The sequence below is a fragment of the Eufriesea mexicana genome, unplaced genomic scaffold (assembly GCF_001483705.2).
Source record: "Eufriesea mexicana isolate 0111107269 unplaced genomic scaffold, ASM148370v2 scaffold474474846, whole genome shotgun sequence".
Classification (NCBI taxonomy): Eukaryota; Metazoa; Arthropoda; class Insecta; order Hymenoptera; family Apidae; genus Eufriesea; species Eufriesea mexicana.
Window position 1 is genome coordinate 329,258 of NW_016907973.1, and position 24,025 is coordinate 353,282.

General features: G+C 36.4%; 1 protein-coding gene and 1 non-coding gene across 2 annotated transcripts in view; one reads left to right on the top strand and one right to left on the bottom strand.

Moving 5' to 3' along the window:
* LOC108550741 (acetylcholine receptor subunit alpha-like) overlaps window positions 1-24,025 on the top strand; it is a 155,315-nt gene that overhangs the window by 63,192 nt on the left and 68,098 nt on the right.
* On the bottom strand, window positions 11,901-11,974 carry TRNAN-GUU (transfer RNA asparagine (anticodon GUU)). The gene has a single exon. It is a non-coding gene; the product is annotated as a tRNA-Asn (tRNA).

The window sequence follows — 24,025 nt, forward strand, 5'->3', positions numbered from 1 at the left end:
TAACAGCCACTGACACATTCGGCACTATTTTTGGAAAACGCACGCACGAAACCGAAAAAAAGTAATCAATCCCATTAGAGAAAATTCCACTCTACACTGTTAAACTGAAAAAATCTGACCGAAAAGCTTAATTTCAGAAATATAGGCGAAAAAAGTAAACTGTGTAGAACGATTTCACAGGCTTTTTCTTTTCCGTTACTTTGTTTCATATATGCTCCTTCTATCGTAAAATAATTGCCCTACTGTTTGCAGAACAATCTATTCTATGCAGAAGTAATGAAATATCTTAATCCACAATCAAAATTTAGAATGTGATTTCGATAATACATAACTATGTTGCAGTTGAACGTCAAGATTGACGAAAAATTAAAAAAACTATTAAAAAGCTTCCTATTCAGTAATGTTCATCAAATATTCCAATGGGCAGTTGAAATCTAGAATCTTCTACAGCAGATTGTAACGGACAATGCGGTAGTATTATAGGATCTCGCACTCACACCACTTTATTTTCCACATGTATCGTTATACGATTTGCACTATTATGCAGTATTCCTTTTTTCACATGTAGTATATTACCACCGAAGAAATGTTCACAGTTAGTAATCTTGAACTTCGTAAAATAATTATAACGTCAATCAACAATATTACTACTTCACGAAACGTTTTGAGATTTAATGTTTTACTTTGACGCGTGATAATATTCCACCATTTGTTACCGGTATGCTTGCTTGCCGCCAACTGGAAGTTGGCTGCAGCCGGAAACGCTAGGTATTTTTGTAGCGGGAAAATGTTACATCTTTAAAATAGCTATACGATAAAGTATCGATCTAGAAGATGAAACAACGTTTCTTATATTTAATAATATCAATAAAGCAAATACAGATACGTTTCTCTTACGAAAATGACAAATTAATAAATGCTTAGTTTTCACAGCAAAAACATTATAAATTAATAAAAATAATTATAAAATTAATAACACAATATAATATATAGTAATACATAATATATATATTAGTTACAATATTTTATAAATGAGCATTGTGATCACCTTTATTGACAATATTTCTTGAGAACATTAGTTTCTAATGTATAAGTGGTTAAAACTACTTTTTCAACAAAACTATTTAGTCAGACCTGCTCAAAGAAGGTACGTATCATTCGGTTATAATAAAGCTACAAATATGTTTCCCATTGCTAATAAGATGGTTTGATATTCAGTATCAAGTATACTTATGACAAACGTGAAATGTTATTATTAAAATTGAGATTGATTGAATACTACTTTTAATAAAAGAGTTTACCTAACCTATACCATGTTGGGTGGGAGAAATAAAACAATAAAACAATATAAATAACTATCGCACATTCTCCTCTCTTCTTTTTATTCTCTTAACACCCTCATAAAGTATTTTACATTCTTTAACAAATTTGCAAGTTCTTAGTTTTTACTACATCTCCTATATAACAACATTTTTCTATGTAGGAGCTTAGATTTCATTTTCTACATTTATCACATTCAATCTGTTACACATCACAATCTTTCTCACCTCCTTTTTCAGTAGAACTTCACATATCAGTCTATATATCCGCACAACACATTTCATTGGTTTCTATTCCTTTTCCAAATTCAAGACAATACACACCCTCAAATATCTTGATATTCCCTTCAATCTATTCATGTCCATCATTTTAAGATCATGGTTAAACTATAACAAACATTCTACTGCAAATGAGATGTCTGGCGAGACATAAGTATTCAAATACATGAATTTCCCTAATAATTCTTGATATTCATTGAATTATGGTGGATTTGTCCTTCCTGTTAGCAACCCCATTACACTGCAGTGTCTTTGCTGGACTGAAATCATGTTTTATTTCCTTTTGATTTCAACAAACATGAACGTCTTGTCTGACAAACTCACCTCTATTGTCTAAGCATATAAGTACTTTTCAGCTTCTTCACAGATTAATTTTCTTGAAATGTTACCAATATTTTTGTTTCCTCATCTGTCTGACACTTTTCCTGTAAGAGCAAGACCAATAATCACTCTTGAATAATCATCAATATATAAGATGTACATTTTACCTCTTTTTGACATTGGCTTCAGTGGTCCAATCAAATCCATGTGTCACAGCCCCATTATTTCTGCTGTTTTTGTAGTTTCCAATTTCCTACGTGTGTTTCTGCAGATTTTTGCCTTAAAGCAACATTCACACTGTATATTCAATTTATCTTTTCCTTTCAGAACTATTACTAATTCTTCATTCTCCATCTCTTCAATGATCCTTATATTTGCATGACGATGCCACACATCTTTCTCTGTTGATATATGCTGCGTCTTTTCTGTTTCTTGATTCTACATAATATACATTTACTCTTCTCACTGCTTTCATTACAACTTCGTTATTTTCTTTATGTACCTCAGCTCCATCAATCTGAAACTTAACAGATTAGCAATGATCAGTGACTTTGATCACTGATATTAATATTTATTCAAATCAGGAATACAACATACCTTTCAATCTCACTGTATTCTCTATATCTTGTTACTATAAGAGTATATCACCTAAATTAATTATATCCCCTTTTGTCTGCCTAAAGCATCTCCCCCTTCTGAATCTTTATTTGACCAGCAAATATTTCTATCTTATGTGTCCTATACCTTATATATTTCTATTATTGTTTCAATTTTTTCTTACTATAAAAAACAATTCTTGGCATCTAATGGCGCTAATCTGGTCATATTCCACGAATCCAATATTTTTCTCCTGTTGCACGTGTTCATTTATTTCAACAAAATATTGTCTTTTTACAACCAGGCCTACCGATTCCAAGAAATGTCACTTGCTAAGAATTTTGGGCCTTCAAATTTTTCAGCATACATAGAATTAAATGATAAAATTACATGAAAAACATAATATTAAATGTGGTTGCAAGCTGGCAGAATTTGTTATATTTACCTTAATTCATCTTGTTAAATGATTGATTGATAAAAAAAAGCAACCTAGCGTTGTTTATTATATTAGTCTGTTTATTAAATAGTGTTTTATTTATAACAAAAAAAATTGAAAAGTAACAAAACAAAAAGGTTTTATAATAAACGTTTTATATTGTACCAAGGCAGCACGTGCTCGCTCTCACCACGAACAAACAAAGGCGACGACTGACTACGGACTCGTGTCTTACATCTACGTACAAACATACATGCATATATATATACATACATATATACACTCTCTTGTTTCCTTAAAATCATGCATTCATTCTAACACATCTTAATATTCGTATTACTTCAACAGATATTTACTACTTTCTATTTTCAAAGTACAACTATACATTGAAAATTTACTAGATAGGAAATGTCCTAAACTTTGTGCGTAGCTCTTAGCTTGGTATCGTTTGCCAAAGATATATCTTTGGGAAACAATACCAATTACCAGGTCTCACCACGTGGAGGTGGCTACGCATCGAGACCCGGACATGCGCCCTAGTGGCGCATCCTGCTGGCGCTACCTGTAACAAAGGTAGCCTAATGTAACTTGGAGCGAAAGAAGTTAAAGTGAAAATCTACTGACACTTTATTATAATTCGTGTCTTACAAAGGGGACTTCGATTCGAAATACTACTACTCTATTGTCGCGACACTAAGATATATTATGTCTCATAAAAATAGGGAATAAAATATAAAACACGCGAGCAAGTTAAAAATCGCGATCGCGCCCGAACGAAGTCGCGATTATTCGAAAGACCAACTAGTCTACGAGACGTACTCTCGTGTACAAGACAACTTCATGCCTCGGCACCCAACCGATCGAACCTAGCCCATCCAACCACTACAACCCCGCCATGACTTACTCGCGAACGAGAGTGGTCGACGAACCAGCGAAACATCCAAAATCAAGCCGAGGGTCCCTAGCGAGGCCCTGTAGCCGAAACAGACACTCCGTGCCCCTGCCCCATGGGGTAGAACTTAATCATCCCAAGTGGACTGACCGCAGACACGTCATGCCCGTCCAACACAGGGCCCATACCCCAGTTGTGTACGCAATGGTACCAACTAGGGCCGACAGACCCTCGTATTGTTTCCAGGTGAGTGCCAACCCGCCGACCACCCTAGAACCGATGCATGACAAGGGTGGCAGTGGCGGGAATGAGTGTCGGAACGAATCGTTTGGATGACTTACGAAACACGGAGTTATCGAGTACACGAGAGTACGTCGCGTAGGCTAGTCGGTATTTAAGAACGATTGCGATTATCGCGAGAACAATTATGTTCTATTTGGTAAACGAAGGGGATAAGAATGTAGAAAATTGATATATTTCGCTCCAAGTTAGGTAGGTTATCTTTCTACAGATAGCGCGCACATGAGACTTAGTCTAGGCGTCTATCTTAGAACTAGTTAAGTCTACTTAAGTCTAAACGTACGCATCCCGCGTCGTACATTGATGTGTCACAAATGAAATAAACAAACCAACGATGAAACATTCGAATATTGTAAAAAATATTCGAATTTGCAAAGAAAAAAAACTGAAAAGAAAAAAATAATTAAAACTTGAAAAAATAATAAATTGGACCTGAAAAAGATATAATTATTAACAACCTAACGATGAGATATAAACAAACCAATGACGAAACATTCGAATATTGTAAAAAATATTCGAATTTGCAAAGAAAAAAAAACTGAAAAGAAAAAAATAATTAAAACCTGAAAAAATAATAAATTAGACCTGAAAAAGAAATAATTATTAAGAACTTAACGATGAGACATAAGAAACCAACAATGTCACATAAGCAAACCAACAACGAAATATTCGAATTCTCAAGTAAAGGTCAATAGAAAAGAAAAAATAAAATCTGTAAAAAAGAAAAACAATTAACTCCTGAAAAGAAAAAAATATTAACCCTTTGCACTCGTCCATTTTTTGACTAAAGAAGAGTAGGGGTTCAAAGATCTTCTGCTATACAAATGACGATATTTTTTTGAGTAATAAATAAGAAATCGTATAATAAATAACACGTAGAATTACTTCATTTCGATACCTTTCATATCTTTACATTATCTTAAACTTGATATATTAATTAATATTCATCTTCGAAATTTTATCAATTGGCGTCTAAAAAGCGCCTCTCGAGTGCAAAGGGTTAAAACCTAAAAAAATAACAAATTAGGCCTGAAAAAAAAAAAATTATTAGGAATCCAACAATGAGACATAAACAACCCATCGATGATATGTAAACAAGCCAACGACAAAACATTCGAATATTGTAAAAAATATTCGAATTTTCAAAGAAAAATAAATGAAAACGGAAAAAAAAACTGAAAAGGAAAAAATAATTAAAATCTGAAAAAATAATAAATTAGACCTGAAAAAGAAATAATTATTAGGAACCCAACGATGATATGTAAACAACCCAACGACGAAACATTTGAATATTATACGAAATATTCGAATGAAAATAAATACAAACAGAAAATAAAAGCTGGAAAGTGAAAAAATAATTAAAATCTGTAAAAAGAAAAAATAATTAAAACCTGAAAGAAAAAAATAATTAATATCTGAAAAGAAAAAGAAAATGATTAGTAAATTATTTAACGGGGTGGGGTGAGGGTGGTGGGGCCAGCCCCAACCTCACTTCGGACCCCCACCCCTCGCGCACAACGAAAATTTAGATGTTACACTTCCGAAGTCGAACCGACAAATGAGTTTTGTTGCGTCCCGTCGCTCCTTATATAGCCGTCGATCGGCCGAGTACCCCCACTCCGATCGAAAATTACTAAACTTTACCGATTCCGTTAATTATTATTTCTCCGGCTAAATAGCCAATAATTTATTAATTTTTTCACTTTTATTATAAATATACATTGCGAGCAATTTGTTAATAACAATATTAATTTATTATAACAATCAGTGTAATAATTTATAAACATTTTGCAACTTATACAAATATATTTTAACACAAGTACATCGTAACTTTTAATAATAATCAATAATTTATTAATTTATTTACTTTTATTATAAATTTGCGTTGTGAACAACTTCTTAATGACAATATTAATTTATTATTCATAACAAATTTGATAATTTATACATGTTTTATAAACTTACTTTGATTTTTGGTTATAGATTGAGAGCATGTGCGAATTATTTCATTTATAAGGGTTGAAATTTGATTAATTTTCACTGATTGTTAGCAATAAAGAAGTATTGGAATTTCTATCATGACCTTAAGTTAAAATATTTTGTAGGATATAATTTATTCTGATTTATTTTATTAGTAGATGAATGAAGAATTATTTGGGGTAGAGATTTTCAATTGCAGGTTGAGAGGATATGCGGGATGTTTAATTAATTTATAGGGGTTGAAAGTTCGATAATTTTCACCGATTATTAGTACTACAAGTGTAATGGAATTTTTGTGACCAGTATGGGTCAGGATATTTTGTTGGACATAATTTATTTTGATTTATTTCGCTACTGGATGAATGTCGAATTCGAGATTAAAATAAAATTAGCCATCAAATTAAAGAATATCTGTACTTAATTATTCAATCGACAGCAGTGGTATACATTTTTCCTTAAATTATCGGATAAAAAATGAAAGAAAGGAAAGCGTAAACAATTGTAATCAGAATTATATATTTCTTTTTATTATATCAGAGGAAAATATATATTTTTCGGTGTGTGGCTGAATTTTTCTAATTAATTTACTTGTGTCGTAAAATGGAAACGTTCGAAAATCGCTGACCTAGGGTATCCAGTTACCAGAGACGTGAAAGAGATCATCGCTTTAGGATGTGTTCGGAAATGTCTGCATCGAGTGAAGGACATAAAGAAACAGTAACAGAAAAATAGTACAGAGAAATGCTTACTCGCCAATTTAGTCAGAGTTTCACGAAGAAAGTTTATCAGAGAGAACTGAAATTAAGGGTTTTCGAGTAAAATTCTCATCGGCATTTTCATCGATCAGAGCAAATATCAATTATATCAATCATCAAATACAGTAATCATCGTTTTACTGTCAAAACAAACCTTCTTTATATTAAAACCTCTTACAAATTAAATACACAAATTTAAACACACTCAAATCACCATTTCGAAAATATGAAAAAATTCTAAAAACCAAAGGATTCTATCCGATGATATTAAATCTATTATACTTATTCAAAATTACTATTTGCAAATAGTATTTTAGTTTCAAAATCGGTATCGTCCAAATTGATCGTACCATAGTATTTTATTCCCAAAATTAGTATCATTTAAAATAATTGTATCACTGTATTTTGTTTTTAAAATCGGTATCGCCCAAATCGATGGTGCCACGGTATTTTAATTCCAAAATTGGTATCATCCGAATCGATTGTACCACTGTAGTTTATTCTTAAACTCGACCGTATGATTATTTTTATTTTCAAAATCGGTATCGTGTAAAATGGTCGTACCACAGTATTTTATTTCCAAAATTGGTATCATTTAAAATAATCGTATCACTTTATTTTGTTCTCAAAATCGGTATCGCCCAAATCGATGGTGCCACGGTATTTTATTTCCAAAATTGGTATCATCCGAATCTATTATACCACTGTATTTTATTTTTAAAATCGACCGTATGACCATTTCTATTTTCAAAATCGGTATCGCGCATAACGACCGTACTACGATATTTTATTCTCGACCTCGGTATCGCACAAAGTTTCAGGATGAATATCTTCATCAAGAACATCCTCTCCCTTTCATTTCCCGACATTCTCCACGCGTGCGGAAGAAATCGAACAGAAAGGACTCGAATCTGCGGAAAATCTGCATCTTTCAGCTACCACGAGCAAGATGATCGCATTATCGTGCCGTTGGAGCAGGAAACGAGCCGGTCGTCGATAATCTCGTTGTTCTCTCCGCGGTGGTGATCTCTTTCCTCGATCTTGAGGATCTTTCGAAGTGCAAATTAGCCCGGCAGGGACGCGAAGCGGCTCCGAAAAAGAGGAAGAGGAGGATCGACCTGGGTTGGGTCGTCGACCACGAACCGATCGAGCGTGAAATTTCCCGCGAGATCAAACGGGAAAAAACTCGCTGGCAAACGATCATTGGAACGGTGAATTTTCCGAGGCGACCACAGAATGCCAAAGACACCATAGTTGTACCTCCACACGAGCAATTTTGCTCTTCATTTTGAGAGGGATGCGAGGGTGTTTATTATCATTAAATTTCAGTCAAATCGGTGTGATACTTTTACGAAGATGGATATTTATCAGATCGATTAGATACATAAATTCTTTGAATATCGTAGAATTTGGAAATTGTAAACTATTATTTAGGAAAAATTTGAGAGCAGTTGGAAATTGTATATATATTATTACAGGAGATAAAATTTTACAGGAATTAAAAATTCGAAATTATTATTTAATTGAAATTTTTCAACGGTTATAAAGCTAAGAAAAAATTGTATTCCTGTTAAATTTTTTTTTCGTGGGAAATTTAAAATAGAGTTATTGATTCTGACACTTTGTTCTGATAGAATTTCCCAGATAGCAAACCTAACCCTCAAATATTTTCAATCTTGAAACACCCTATATATTCGGGTCAACGAATCGGTAACGATTCTCATCGCCGAAACCGTAGGGATCTTCCACTTTGAGCCCGCCTTTTGCCTTGAAATGGGAAGGGTCCGAAGGAATACGAGTATACGAGCAAACCTAGCGGTAAGTTGATCGAACTCACGGTCGAGCAACGCTGGAATCAACGTTCCAGAGGAATTACCTCGGCCAGTCGCTCGGCTTCGAGGTGTCTTCTCGTGAGAACGGACAAAAGGTTTAGCCGAGGCAGAGGGTCCGTCTGTGTGCCCCTAGACTGTACCGCGAAACGGCCAGAGGCTTCTTCGATTCTGCCTGCGGGCAACTGATAGGCTTCTCCAACTCACCGCGATTGCCTCGATCTTCTTTGTCGCGATAATGACTTTCCACCTTCGCCTGTCTCCTTTCTCGAGCACCGACCCGCTGTCCTTTATCTTTCCCCCCGAAAAATTCCCCCTTATCGAGCCAAAGTGTTAATTAGTATCGATCCACGTCGCGTCGAAAGGGTCGAGGCTGTTGGTCGTTACACTTTTGCTAATTAATATGGCTTACAGGTACTTTGCATTTTAACTAAACTGACTTTCCATGCTTTGCTTTATTTTTTAACTCACCGCGCGAAGGATATCGGGAGACAGGTCTTTTTATCCTACTTTGTAACGACCAACATTCACACCCTCACCGCTAGATGGAAAACGGAGGTTCGAGGTTTCTCGCAAGTCCTCGGTGAATCCTTGATTCCTACAAATACAAGTTCCTATGCTACCTAAATATCCCCCATCTAAACTAGGGTCTGCTAGGTAGTCTTACTGAGGAGTCCATTAACAAGCCTGGGACGAAATTACATATCTTCCTTAGATCCCTTCTATTTGCAACTTAACATAGCAAGACCGCCATTAATAGAAGGAAAAACAACCCCCACAACTACTCTCTTATAATTCTGTGGAGGGCTTCCTTCACGGTTTATATTGAAGTCGGTTACTTGGCAGGAGTCCCTCGATGTGATACTGGTGCTTAGACGGGACGAAAGGGAAAGGAAGGAATGCGTTTCGTTCTGGGCCTCTGCTAGTGGACTCACCAGTAAGACTTATACCTAGCAGCAGGCCCTGCTTTAGACGGGGATACTATTGGCATGTGTGAAAATTCTATGTATAGGAAACGGAGCACTTGCGAGAGACTCCTCGAATCTCCTTCAAGTAGGGAATCCATCTATTGGCGAGAGTGAGAACGATGCCTCCACATTTTTAATAAATTCCGTGGTTTTTATTCCGTGTTTGTGAATTTTGCGTTATTTCGGGGTAGTCAGATGGTATTTTTCTCAGTTATCTACCTTCCGCACCAGCCCCTCAACTTTCGGTATTATATTAAAGTACCATTTTCAATAGATCCATTTTAAATTTCTTTTCTCGAGTTCCTCGCTTTTTTCTGGCTTCACTTAAAAACTATCGCATCACGGACGCCGCGCCTTATCTTCGCAGTAAGGGGAAAGAATTCCGGAAAGCCGATCGAATTGCACGAGACCGTGGGATTCCCCGGTTCACCAGACGACCGCTCCGCCAATCGAACCGCTCGCCTCCCTCATAGACTGCCTAAGCCTAATATTCCAATATGGCGGTTGCCTGCGCTCCACTACGACCCACTATCCAATCTCCATCATATCTCCCCATCTCGGTCTCGAACCTATTTCCTAATCTACGCCTGAAAGCCCGCTCTCGAATCCCGGATAATCGCATCTCCGTTCGCGTTTTCGAAACGCGCGCCACTTAACGCTCTGCCGACGATATAACCTCTAATCTGACTGTGTTCTTTTTCCCCCTCCCCTGTTTCGCGTATCGTTGATTCCAGTGCGCCACGAACGCGATACGCACGTGTTCCTCGATCTGCGGGTTATCACGGAGGAACAACGGCGATGGGTGGGGGAATAGAGTTGGAGTAGGGACCGCGGTTGGTGGGGGTCGAGTAAAACAGAGTTCCAACACGCGCCAGCGGCAGATGTTTGCGCTTGTACAACGTCGTTCTCGACGCAGTTCGAAGTTAAATGAGGTCGGGAACGTGCACCCATAACCTGTAATACTGTGGCGACGAATTCGCGGACCGACGAATCTGACACATTATTTCGCGGTGCTCAAAATTGTCGAGTCGCTGCTTTGCATCGTTCCGACCTTCTCTTTATACCGAACCATCGATCGGTCACGACTTGCTTGTTACGCGTCCTTTCTCGTTACCCAAGTTTCGAAGAATTCCCATTGCGGTCCAATCCCCTTTTTGTAAGTTTGTGTACACGCTTTACCAAGAGTAGATAGCCTTCTTGATTGGGACGTTGGAGGAAATGTATGATAGATTTTCTCGATGTCCGAAAATGGAGTGTAAAAGGTTAGAATGCTCATTCTGGTGTACAGAAATATTTATAGACACGTGTTGTGGTAATTTTTACTCGGTACAAAGTGAATTTAAATTAATTTTTGTTGCTGTGGAAATTTTATTTTTTATTTAAACGGTATAACTTTTATTTTCAAAACTGTTTTTATTTATACGCTAATATTTTTTGAAACGAAAAATGCAATGTTAAACAAAAAAAAATAAGAGATTTAGCATCAGAAATTCCTCTGACATCCGTCGTTGCATGATAGATGCCAGGGAGCGGAGTTTAATCACGATTCATCTCCAACATTCATCATCTGCTAAATCGATCAGTAGTACACCCACTGAATGACTGGCGATCGTACTTCTGTTCTTGAAGATATAACGTTGGTCGTCCAACTTTATACGCGGGAGCAAGTTGCTCCTCGTGGACATCTAGTGGATGCTAGATGAACTACTACGGAGACACAACACTAATAAGAAAAAGTTTCCAATCGTGCAAAAGTATCGTAGAAATATGACGTTAACAAATAAATAATCAAATTTATCAAAGGTAATTTATTTTTAAACAGAAATATATCAATTTTTTTAAATTTTATTTTTCTAAACCTTCATTGCTTACTCGCACGTTTTCCGTATTACGTAAAACATATCGATAGGTTAATTTTAGAAATCCACGAAATTATTAAATGCTACGATATGAACGTTTTAAATTTTCGAACAAATATCGGAACTGGGAATGCAAAATGGCAGCACGTGTATTTCGTAGAACAAAGAAAATTTATAAGTCTCCGATACAATTTCCAACACAGTACCGGAGCGAAGTAATATATCTGTATATTCTTAAACAAGAGATAGATGAAATTATATATTTAAAAATAAATCAAGGGAAATATTATTTAATATATAGTGGAAGAAAAATGTAATAATTAATCAATTTGTTGGCGGAAAAAAAAATAATAAAAAACAAATCCCGCCCCCGGGTGGGCTCGAACCACCAACCTCTCGGTTAACAGCCGAACGCGCTAGCCGATTGCGCCACGGAGGCTGTTGGAACTCTGGAATGTAAAATGTGTTGATATTCCCAAGTTAATCTTCTTCATTCGAATATCGAACTTATCTTTGCGCAAGTTACACGTATCCATCCGCCATTTTCGCTACCGCTTTAACTTAATTATTTTATCGAATTAATTGCACAGTACCATCACGTTTCACATTCTATGTTTAACGACTAATTTCATTATGAATATTTCGTTATTCTTCTCTTATATTTCCTGATTGAACCATTCGTTTGTCTTTTGTCTCTCTTTTCTGATAATTTAAAAAATCATTGGTAATTAAAAATTCGTAATAAATACGATTACTAACGAAAATTAAATAATATTAAAAAAATGTGGATAGTGGGACGCGAAGTATTAAATTCGTGCAAAAATTCTAAAATTATCTTCAATTTTTTTTTTTAATTATAAGTAACGATCAAATCATTTTTAATTATAATTACTGGAGGAAAATTATTAGCAGAAAACGGACATTATTTATTCCTGCCTGAATGAAATAAACGGAAACGTCTTCTAATGCGAAAGGGTGCACAAAAGACAGCCGGAAGGAAATTGTTGGCCGGAATTATCGAATATTACGCGATAAAAATATGCATCTCTGCGAGTGCTTTGCTGCGTGGGACATTTAATCAGAAAATCCATCAAGAGATTGCTTCTGGGCAATTTCTTTTCTCTTCTGTAGCCAGCCAACGTCTTCGTCTTTTCGTAATTCGCTCCTCTTTGCACTCGCTAAATTTACGAGTGAGGATCATCGAAATAGGCGTGTGCCTTCTGAGGAATGTATGAATCGATACTTGAAAATTTCACGTCACACCTAACGCGACATAATATTCTCCCACCCATAATCACGGTTCACGACGCGATATAAACACCAAATATTAATATTAAATGCGATTTATATTAAATTATCATAATCGATTTACTGCATAAATATGCATGAAATCGTATTATTGCGTCTCAAATGATGCAACGAAGAATCGAATTTTAATTTTCGAATAAATTAATCCTTGAAGGGGGAAGATTTATTATAGCAGCTTAATATTTTTCAGAAGTATAGTAACATTCGGAAATATTTTGCTTTATTTCATTTAATTAAAGAATTATAATGGAGGATCGGTATTATTATCTATTGGTCTCTGATCGAAATTGAGAAATATTAAAAAAGGAAGCTATTTTTTGAAAATTATTTTCTCATAATAAATATTCATGGTGCTATCAAATTCAGTGAAAACGCATATTTTCTTTTAATACTCTAGAGTATTAATTCGACAAAAATTAAACGATTTTTCGAAATAAATATAATTGTAGTTTCTCTATTTGAGATTTTGATGTCGATAATAATTATATTTTTAGTTAATAAGGATTACACGTATTTGCACTTACACAGAGAGGATTTCATTCCTCGTGAATCGTCGACGTGATCTCGAGGTCTCTCTAAATCCCTCTAACGTGTTATTTCACTTACCACTTATCGCGTTACTCGATATTGCTCGTAATTACACCTCCCAATTACGGACACGAGTTGTATATTAATAAATTACGTTAACAAATCGCATAAATAAAATGATTGGAATATGCGAGCGATTAAACAGAAGCTTTTGACAGGTCATTTTAATAGAGACCTACATATGTACATTAATAAATGCATCGATTTGCTTGTGTACAATTGCTAGTGGAATTATTCGGTATGTGCATAAATTCCAGAGCAAATTCAATAACCTTAATAAATTCACTAATAACACATTTGCTAGGCAGGAAGTGGCTATATTAGGATCAACGAATTACGGTTTGCTACCAGCTAGCTGTGCAAACTTTGACCCACGCTTTTATTAGCCATATTAGCATATCTACAGCGTTAATAACAAATATAAAACGAACGTAAAGCGGGAAAGTAAAAATGCACAGTATTCAGGAAGGAAAAAGAAAAAATTAGCCACGCAGATCTTTAAATGTTCAGTGCAATCGATAAATGGTACTTATACAGTCACTCGAGAAATTATCCCGATTATTTGCGCTCAGGCATTAACAATTTCCAAATTTTTCTTATATATTTAAATGGATTTTTTAATTATTAAAAGCATTCCTTTTAATTAAAATAGAAACCTGGTATAAAAATATACATATTTATTTATTTTCATTAGACTAATTTAATTAATATCTATTATTTATGTATATTATATTTAGACATATATTACAGGGGGCTAGTTATAGCGTTAATACAATTTCAAAAATACATTGAGATGTCCTTTCTCAAATTTTATAATTACCAATTAAAACTAAATTTTTATCACACCCTTCTTAAAACTTCACCGAGTTACGTTGATTTAACTATTTTTAATAAAAAGGATTAACACGAGTCAATTAAAAATTAATTAATTCCCGTGTTCTTCATCTAATAATTCAAATATTTCCTCACCCTCGTGAAAGTTAAATATATATTCGCGAATTCTTCAAAAAATTATAGTTTTCTCTCCAATTTCAACACAGACACGGTATTGCATATTTCCAAAATTTGATCTCATGGTGTTTCCTGTATTAAAAATTCAAGACACTCGAGCCATCCGGATACTTTCGTGGGCGACTGTACAAACGCGATTCATTTGTTCCAAATAATTTCTTCCACTAGTCCCCCTCCCGTACACAGGCGTACGGAATGCAGAAGTGCAATGTGCAATACGACGAACCGTGTGATATTATTTAATAAGGGCATCAGGTTGATCACGGGGTAAGCGCAGGGGCCGCGAAGTTATCGTTCGAAAAGTAGAACTGTCGGCGAAAAAAAATTTAGTGCAGCTGTTGTGCGGCCCCTGATAACATTACGTTTCGTGGCCCGTATTCTGTCGAGCACGCGATCTCTACCCAATCGGGGCCTCCTTATCTCGACGTCAGCACGACCTTATCGTTAACTCCGAGTATTCGACTGAAAAAAATGCACACCGGCATCGCGCACCTTTTTCCCCCTGGCCCTCTCCATGGATCTTCTCGAAGACGACCTGCGAGCAGATCCTTATCGTTATTTCTGCCTCTCATCCGTGCAAAACGTATTTCCATTTCTCCATACGTGTCCGACAAATTGTTTATTTCCTCGCATCGGAATATTTTTCTTTCTTTGGGTTCCAATCCGCGAATTTTAGCGATCGATAAGTATTTAGAAAAATATAACGCGTTTATTTTTCATTGCCATAATTTATTTGGTATTTATTCCTCGGTGGACTAGCGGCAATTTCTTGTTATCAGGTACATATTACGATAATTGGTCAGTGATGATGTAACAGTATCAAGAATTATAGTTCAGTGATGAATAAATAGCATATAATTTTTTAAATATAAATAAGTCTTATTGGGATTATGGGTAAAAAGAAATAACTATCTGTATTTGTTGGAATGCTAACGCTATTAATCGAGATATCTCGCATCAATATGTTTATATTAAACTGTTTTTGTGCTTATTACTCACACATGTAAGATTGTGTACGTGTCGGTCGCTAGCTAAATTCTATTGTTATTACGATCTTGTCTCTAGTCTCTAAGCTATCGTTGTACAGCGCACACCGAGCGAGTCACATAATATTAAACCGTTCCTTTTTTGTATAATCTGTGTTCTTTCCTTTATAAATCCACTGCCATACCAAATTCTCTCAGTATTTTATAATAATAATATTTTATAATAAAAGTGTATGCGATTGCAGCCTGGTCCCCTAATTCTTATCTAACGCGTGAAATAAACACTTCACGCATTTCCGGAACCTTTTCGGTGCATAGTTTAAAGATTTATATATTTCTTCTGAGAGATTAATTCTTGTATATACGTTAAGACGTATCTTATTTTCAACACGTCTTAATCTTGGTTTTCAATAAGGGTTATTGACATGATTCTGCCTAAGGATGAAATCGGAAAGTTATAATAACAGCAATAGAATTTTTGAAAATATGGTTATATGGTTCTTGATCATTCTTAAACAGGGTGCAACATTATGGTTGACTATGAAAATGATTTCGCTTAACCCCAGAGTCTTTCAAGCTTTTATTAACTCTTAATAAATATAAATTAAACTCTTATTTACATTTAATCCAAGAATTATATTTTTCTTACATAGTCCTAAATAAATTTGAAGTTGATAAGCAAGTTATTGCGTGCGAATTATTATACTTTATCAGATTGTTACGATACTCCAGTGGTGAATAATGATTCTTGAAACAATGTGCTACTCTGTTCGAGAACAAAAATAAGAAAATTTATATTCCAAATTTTGAATCTTTTCATCCCTATCTCTCGAGTTCTTCATCGTCCCTATCTCACGAATGTCTCCCTTAAAATAAAGAATTCCTTTCTTATCTCGATCTGGCTTACAAATTTCACCACATAAAATTCGAGTAAAATCAAACGGTGTTCCCCCCTGGAAACGGTTTCGAACGACAGAAGAACTCGTCCCCGTCGAGTAAAAATGGCGGCGGTTAAGTTCGCGTTGCTCGGGAGTAGAAGAAAAGGAAGAAGGTACAGGGGAAATTCGGAAATAGGGAGGGGAAAAGGGAGAGAATGCTGTTTTCGTCTAACGGGAGGAAAAAAGGGGAAAAATAACGAGTGTTTATGAAAGGAAGTTTTACGGTTCGTCACATGGATGGTGCGCGGCGACTGATCGATTGTCCATCATTGAGAGTCTGGAAAAACGAGCTTTTCGGTGTCGACGCTCAAATAATAGCCCGCGGCGCTCGATATGCAAAATTGCCGAGCAATCGACGACCCATGAGGCCGAAAAAAGAGGAAGATAAAAAAAAGAGAGGAAGCGGGAGTGGAACGTGAAAACAAAGCCGGAAACCGATACCGCGTGCACGTTGAACGGAACGCTACTGGTTGCCATAATTATTCCACGTGCCTCGATTTGTTTTTCTTACCTTTACTCCTTTGTCCGTTTACTCCTGCGTGAAATTTTCTCCACTGTTTTCACTGTTTAACCTATATTTTCTTTTCCTTTTTTTCCAAACAAATTAACGTGTACAGAGTGTCCAAAAATGGTGTAAGTAGAGGGAGAGTAGCGATTTTACGTGGAAAAGCAGGTTAAAAAGGGAAAGATAATATTCTTTTTATTTAACCCTTTGTGGTCGATATCCTCGCAGCAGAGACATTCGCAAGTCGAAAAATACAGAAAACTACAGAAAATTAGAGAAATAAAAAATGTTGTATTTTTACGTATTATTAGTAGTATTAAACACAAATTAGTTTCAACAAATTCTGTGCGTTTTAATATCGATATATTGGCTTTAAATCCTGTACGAAATGCTAAATTTGCTCTGCTGAAATCTGAGCGCAAAGGGTTAAAACTTCGTTTCTGGGAAAGATAACGTTGAAAAATTTGTCTAGTGCTTACTGTGTATACTACTACGTGTTTTGACTTATCGATATTCCATTTTTGTCCCTTTTCGTATTTGTAAAGGTACACAATAATTATTATTACCTATTTCCTGTCATTACTATTATTATCCCTATTGTCGATTTCTAATATTAATCATACGGAAATTGAAAATTAATCGAAGGAGCACTGATGTTATTTTTATTTAATAAAATGCTAAATTAAATTCGTATGAAATGTAATTTCTTTTGTACGAAAGCGTACAAATTGCAAGAAAATAATAATACAAGGTGTCCCAAAAAATGTGTACACATTTTGCATGATTATAAATAAATTATATTTATATTATAATAAATTAATATAAATTAGAAAGAATAAGGTATTAAAGTGTGTATAGGTTTTTTTGGGACATCCTGTACTGATCGATTTCTTAGAAATAAGATAATAATAATAACAATTGGTACAGAAATTTTTTCAAAAACGAAGTATCAAATAAAAAATCTATTTTTTTATATAGCATTTTTCCAACTTATTTGTATATTGATTTATTTTAGAATTATCCTTGTCATTCGTAACGCGATTCTCGGGACACCCTGTATAGGTCGTTGAGTCTGCAAGGGCGTTACCATTTTCGTTACCTTTTCCACCTTTTTTCCCCCTTCCTTTTTTTTTCGTTAGTTTTGTTTCTCCTTTTTTCCAGCGAGCTTGGGTGGAGAAACTTTTTTTTTTTTTTGTTGGAAACAAATTTAAGCGAAACAATTGAATACAAAGCTGCTGCATTCCATTTTCCGCTTCAACACGACTCGTCGTTTCTCGTTCCCAGGCAGTTTTTTTTTCTCTCCTCTGTACTTTCTCCCCGTCGATATCCATCGGAGAGATATTGAAAGGATGGATTTTCATTATCGCGCCCCCTTTGCCCCCTTTACCATCGATCTCCGATTTCAGTCGTTGAAATAGATTCACCATCGATATTTCCACGCATACTCCGATGTTAAGTTCTTTACGAATCAACAATCATGAACCTAATCCGTAATTGCCACGTCCAACGGAGAAATTATTATTATTACAAATTTCGAAAAATCGCAGGGAATTATTCCCAAAATTTTATCTACTTTCAAACTTCTTTCGCAGTTCTGGGATTCATATTAAAGAATATTGACTAATGATTAATTTTTGATTAATTTTTTCACGTGAGAAAGAATTTTTATTTCTTATCTTTGTCTATTAAAAAATAAAATTGACACGGTTTTTGAAACAAAGTTTCCAATTTTCCACCGCTTCCATAATTTTTTATTTCAGACTATAGTTAAATAAACTTTTTCACACCTTTTATACTAAATTTTATTTAATTAAAAATTGTGATTTTTTATTTAACACCTTTTATATTAAATTCCGTTTCATCTAAATTTTTAAACAGACACCGAAATAATTGCAAACTTTATAAACTGTCGATCAATTATTTCGTGCTTCAATAATTTTCAATTTCTCGTTATAATTAACAGGATACGTAATGTTAAGGGTTTTTCGCATGAGACGTCCATCGACTTCGGTTTTTAATTTTTTGATTATTAAAATGATCGTAGATTTTGGTGTCTGCTAATTCAGCAATCGCTTAAGCAATTAAGATCTCTTTCCTGTTCGTCCTCCAATTCTTTCCACCATTATTTCATTCAAATTCGCTGGTTGGCTGGCAGGACGCGACCAGAAATCGAGTTTATCAACTACAATTTCCTGACGACGTTATCGCTGATGTTTCGCACGCGAAACAGATACATTTTATCAAGAAGTTTCTTCGTTGGATTTTCCAGGGTTAATATACGGGTTACGTCGAATTCCAACCGGAGATCTCGTAATTTCCGTAACCCCGGCTATTTATTTCCTGATGACCGCCAAGTGTATCTCCGTTTACTTAGCGAACCGCTATCTTACTACATTTACTCCTGGTATTCGATTCGTTTGCTCGATACGGGAATTCTGATCAGGCCATTTGTACCCGACCTCTGTTAAACTCTATCTCTGTAGTCTTGAAGTTTCCAGTATTAAACAACGTTGCGTAATTGCGAACGGACAGTTAACTTGATCGTTGATAAATACGATTTTTCAGGTATTTTAAATATCAATCGGTATATTACAGGGCTGATTGAACTTTCTTGCCACTATAAAAAGTCTTGTTTCAGTTATTAGAAATAGTTGGAAACTGTACTTTTTGTTAATCTTATGACGACATCATTTTCAGCCTCGTCATTAGATGGATTCCAGGTTCAATGAGGTTCGAGGATTTTTTCCTAAGTCCTCAGTAAACCTTGTATATTCCTGTATATAGAACATCCAAACTTTCCAATAGTATCCCCATCTAAGACAGGGCCTGCTAGGTAATTTCACTGATGAGTCCCAATAACAGGCCCAGGACGAAACGCATCCCCGTCCTTTTCCTTTCGTCCCTTGCAATACCTTCGCAACATTGAGAATACTGACGATCAATCGATCACAATATCACAATAGTAGGGGAGGACCTTCACAGTTTCATGTTGATACATATGTTTCCTCCCTGTTGCGGCCCTAGGGCCGAATGTCTCAAAATAAGTGGGGGACTGATCTAGTGGCGAGGATGAGAATAATGCCGTCACAAAACTTTTTATCTTCTACGAAGAACAATGTTTCCATGCCTAAAAAATTTTTTAAAATTTATATAAGTAATTATTTTATTCTTCATATTCACAGAAATCTGTGAAAAACGAAACACCCTTTTGCATCTACGAGTAATTACTCATCTCCTTCGCCGGTATACGTGCTTCATCAGCCAGCGCCATTTTGTATCCGGGCATCCGCCATGTCGCGCTGTTTAAGACCGCTGCAATTTGTTTACCTGCTCCCTGTATATCCATAACGTGTAAATCGCGCGATTAATATGGACATACCGCGGCAACGAGTTCCAACAAGCTCCTCGTCTCCTTCCATCGACCTTAAGGAACTTAAGACACTTAAAGCAAATCGTGATCTACGAGGAGCTGGTAAGGGGCTTGGCATCGAGGGAGCGGCTGACTTGGCTCGAGACACCTCGTTCGAGGCGAGCCGCTAATTAAGAAATACTCCCCTTAACGTCTACTCTAACAACACGGAGACGTGCTTCAGTCGACCATCCCGGTTCCATCTTTGCCCACCACGCCTTTTTCTAATTCCTTCGCCATTTCGATGGGAATTGCCAGTGGTTTTGTACACAGGAGATGCGTCCTGATCCAGAGATTTGGTCTTTCGTGGGGTAGTTGGAGAATCTTGTCAACAGGTGGCGGGATCAAATGCTTGATGGCGTGGAGAAAAATGGACGGGGAGGTTAAGATATGATTTTGAGAGTATAGAATGAAATGTTTATCGTTGTGTAATTATTTCACAAGAGAATATTGTTATTATCGTCTTCTGTTGCATTGTCAAGCTAATGAAAAGATATTTCAAATTGTCTGTTGAGTTAATGAAGAAGGTTCGAAAATTGGATCGATTTTTCTGTAATTGGAACATTCTAAAATAAAAGTGGAAGATTTAATAATATCGGGAAAGGGTAAGTGTCTTAGGAAAAGAATATATGGGCAAAATATCGATATCGAAACGAAGAGCGCAAATTTATATTCTAGAATAATCTAGCATTTGTTTCGAGAAGCCTTGGGCACAAGAAAGCAGAAGAAGGGAAAGGGAGGTAGTAAAATATTGGAGAGTGTTCAGTGGTTGTCGTAAATCGTGTTTAAAATTTCATTGGTATTTTTCATCCAGTGCCGCTCGTTCATAACGCACGTTATAATTTTTACACTGACAGTTTATCTATAAAGATAAATTTATCTAAAAAGATAGTCGAGTTTCAAGAATATATAAATAGCAATTTATTTTGTATTATTAATGGAAAATTAACATGCTTAATAACGCTAATAAAGCATATACTACGCTGTGAGGTATAGTATCATTTCCGCTATTTGCTCCCGCCACCACTCCATCTACCTGAACCTCCCTACTCGATCGGGACGCACCCCCCACCAATTTTCAGCCGAACTGCAGTTCCCGTCGAATTGCCGCGATGTCAAACCGAAGTCAGTTAATCCGCGCCTTTCACGTCGAAAACATCGTGTCGCCCGTTTCGACCGCGATTTAGAACTCGCCGCAGGGCCATCTGACGAGAATTTATTTCGCCTAGCCGCTATTAGCGCGCGTCTCCTGCCGGTGCAACAGGTGATTACACGCGTTCGGCAAATATCGTCCAATTAAACGTCGCCGACGACGCCGTTTGCCTGGCACTCGTCACTTTCGCCTGCTGCAGCTTGCCGATTCCCGAACGTTTGGCAAATTTCCTGGCTCCGTCACGGCTGTTGACCACGGTCAGTTCGGGCTCGTCGATCAAGCGACGAATGAACGAACGAACGAGCCGCGTCAATTGGCAACTAATTCCCCTATATCAGTGTTGGTAGCCCTGCTCGGCCCGGTCAAATTCGACGCACAATGTAACACGTGTTTCGCGGGAAAGCGTGGCTGGCGAATTGAGTGAATTCATCTACTCTGTTCTAAAATTTGTGGCCCGTTGTGGCAATTGATGGTGTTTCGTTGAGTTAACGGAAGTGCTGCAGAGTGATGGAGGTTAGAATGTTACGGTATTGCTGATGGAGAGAAAGAGATCTGTAGGAGAGTGAACTTGGTACAGGTTAGGTGAGTACGACTTTTTATTACGTAATAGAATTCGAATTGATTATTATTTGTACATGCAAAGGTTACATCTGTTTGTTTATTTGAAATATTTACTCGAAATTTACCATTTTTAACGTGACAACTATCGTGTTCAAATGTACACCTAAATTACGCGAATAATAGCAATTTAAGTCACACGATGAAAATATAAATACGCTTCTTTTCGAATAAAAATAAACATTCAGTTTCTCGAGAACGTGTTTTCGATAAATATAAGAAAAATAATTTCCACTAGCTCCCTAGGTCTATCGTTGAACACTCCGCATGCAAAGGGAAATATTAAAAATTCTGCAAAGTTAAATCAAAGTACAAGTACCATCGTACACCGCGAAATTTCTTGCCAACATCTTCGAAACACCAACTTCTCGAATATTCGACCATCCAATAATACTCATAACCTTTTTTATACGCGTCAACTTGAACTCAATTCTAGTGAAACTTCTAGTGGAAACTTGCAGTAGAACCTCCACTCGCTCTCTCTCTGCCAGTGCAATCGAAGCAACTTGGCGGAACTAAGAACTTCCAGCGCATCGTGAAAATTTACGGCTTGTTAACAACTGGCTAAAGAAAATCGTCAAACGCGAAGCGTAAAATTCTTCCACTCTCGCATACGTCGAGCTGTCTGTCCGTTCCTCCTGTTAGCCTCGTTGATGAAAGCCGGGCACGCGGAATATTTTAACATACACAATTGACTGGCTGCTCGTTTATTGGATCGAGGCATAGATGCACGTGTGTGCATGTTCAGAATGGCCTTCGGATTCCAGGGCGGGATCGTGGTCTCGGGGACGGGGCGAGGAATAGGTTAGGTGGGAGAGGGCCTTCGAATACGTTCTCGGTGTCGATGGGCGCCGCGAACCTATTGGGATTTTCAATTGAACGGACACGAACGTCGTGGAATTCGTGTGCGCCACGAAAGTCGAGGAATGAAGTAATCCTCGCGGAATGAATGACCTTTCCCGCGACGCGACACCACGCTGCTCGTTGCGCGTTTCATCGCCATTATGTGCATCGTTTGCATTCTTGACTGCTCGATTATTTTCGCGTATATATGGATTCGTTATCTTTTCCTTTTTTTTTTTTATTATTTTTTATTCCGTTTTAGTTAGAGAGAAGTTTGAGTCGAGTTCCAATTGCGTTACCGGCGCAGCGAGTTTTTTGAGGTTAGAATTGAAATTCGCTGAACAGCGGTTTAGTTTGAAGATTGGATTCCGGGGACAGTTAGTTTTGATAATTAATATTTGCTTTGGGAAATTAATGTTCCTTCGCGTTACGTTTTATGATCAACAGGGATGAATCAAACTGGAAATTCAATTAACTGACCGTCTTACGTTAATTAGGTTATACAAATGAAAAATACGGGAAAGGGAAAATTGTCCGGATAATTGCATCTGTACTGGGAAAATTTAAGGAGTCTGTGATAATACGGGGATAACCTAAATAATTTTTATTTTTCATTATTTCTTTTTTTTTTACTATATTGGAACCATAATGGAGATATCATTTATAAAAATGGAGTATATAATACAAATTTCCATGACTTGGAATATTCGTGAAATGTTTATAATTCAAGCAGCTTTTGCAAAAGTGTATTAGAGATGCTGGTCGATCGAGCAAAGGATTCGATGTGAGAAAATCGTGTAACGTTTCCTAGTAAGAGGATTACGATGAACCACGCGACCCTCAGAATCTCTGAAATCTCCAATCCTCTCACATTTCTCTAACAAATAAATCGTAAAAAATTTGCAATTCGTTTATTTCATTCACAACGAACGTCAACAAAAATTAATCAAATTCTCAAGCGAGTTTTTATTCGTCGTAATATCTCTTCGTCGAAGTCAGCCTCTACCTCAAATACCAACGTCCCCATAAAATAAAACGCCCCAGTTACCCCGTTACATGGATTCTGCTTTATTTAACAGCATTATCCTTCCAAGGTACGACCACCCTTACAAATTCTTATCTACACCCCTT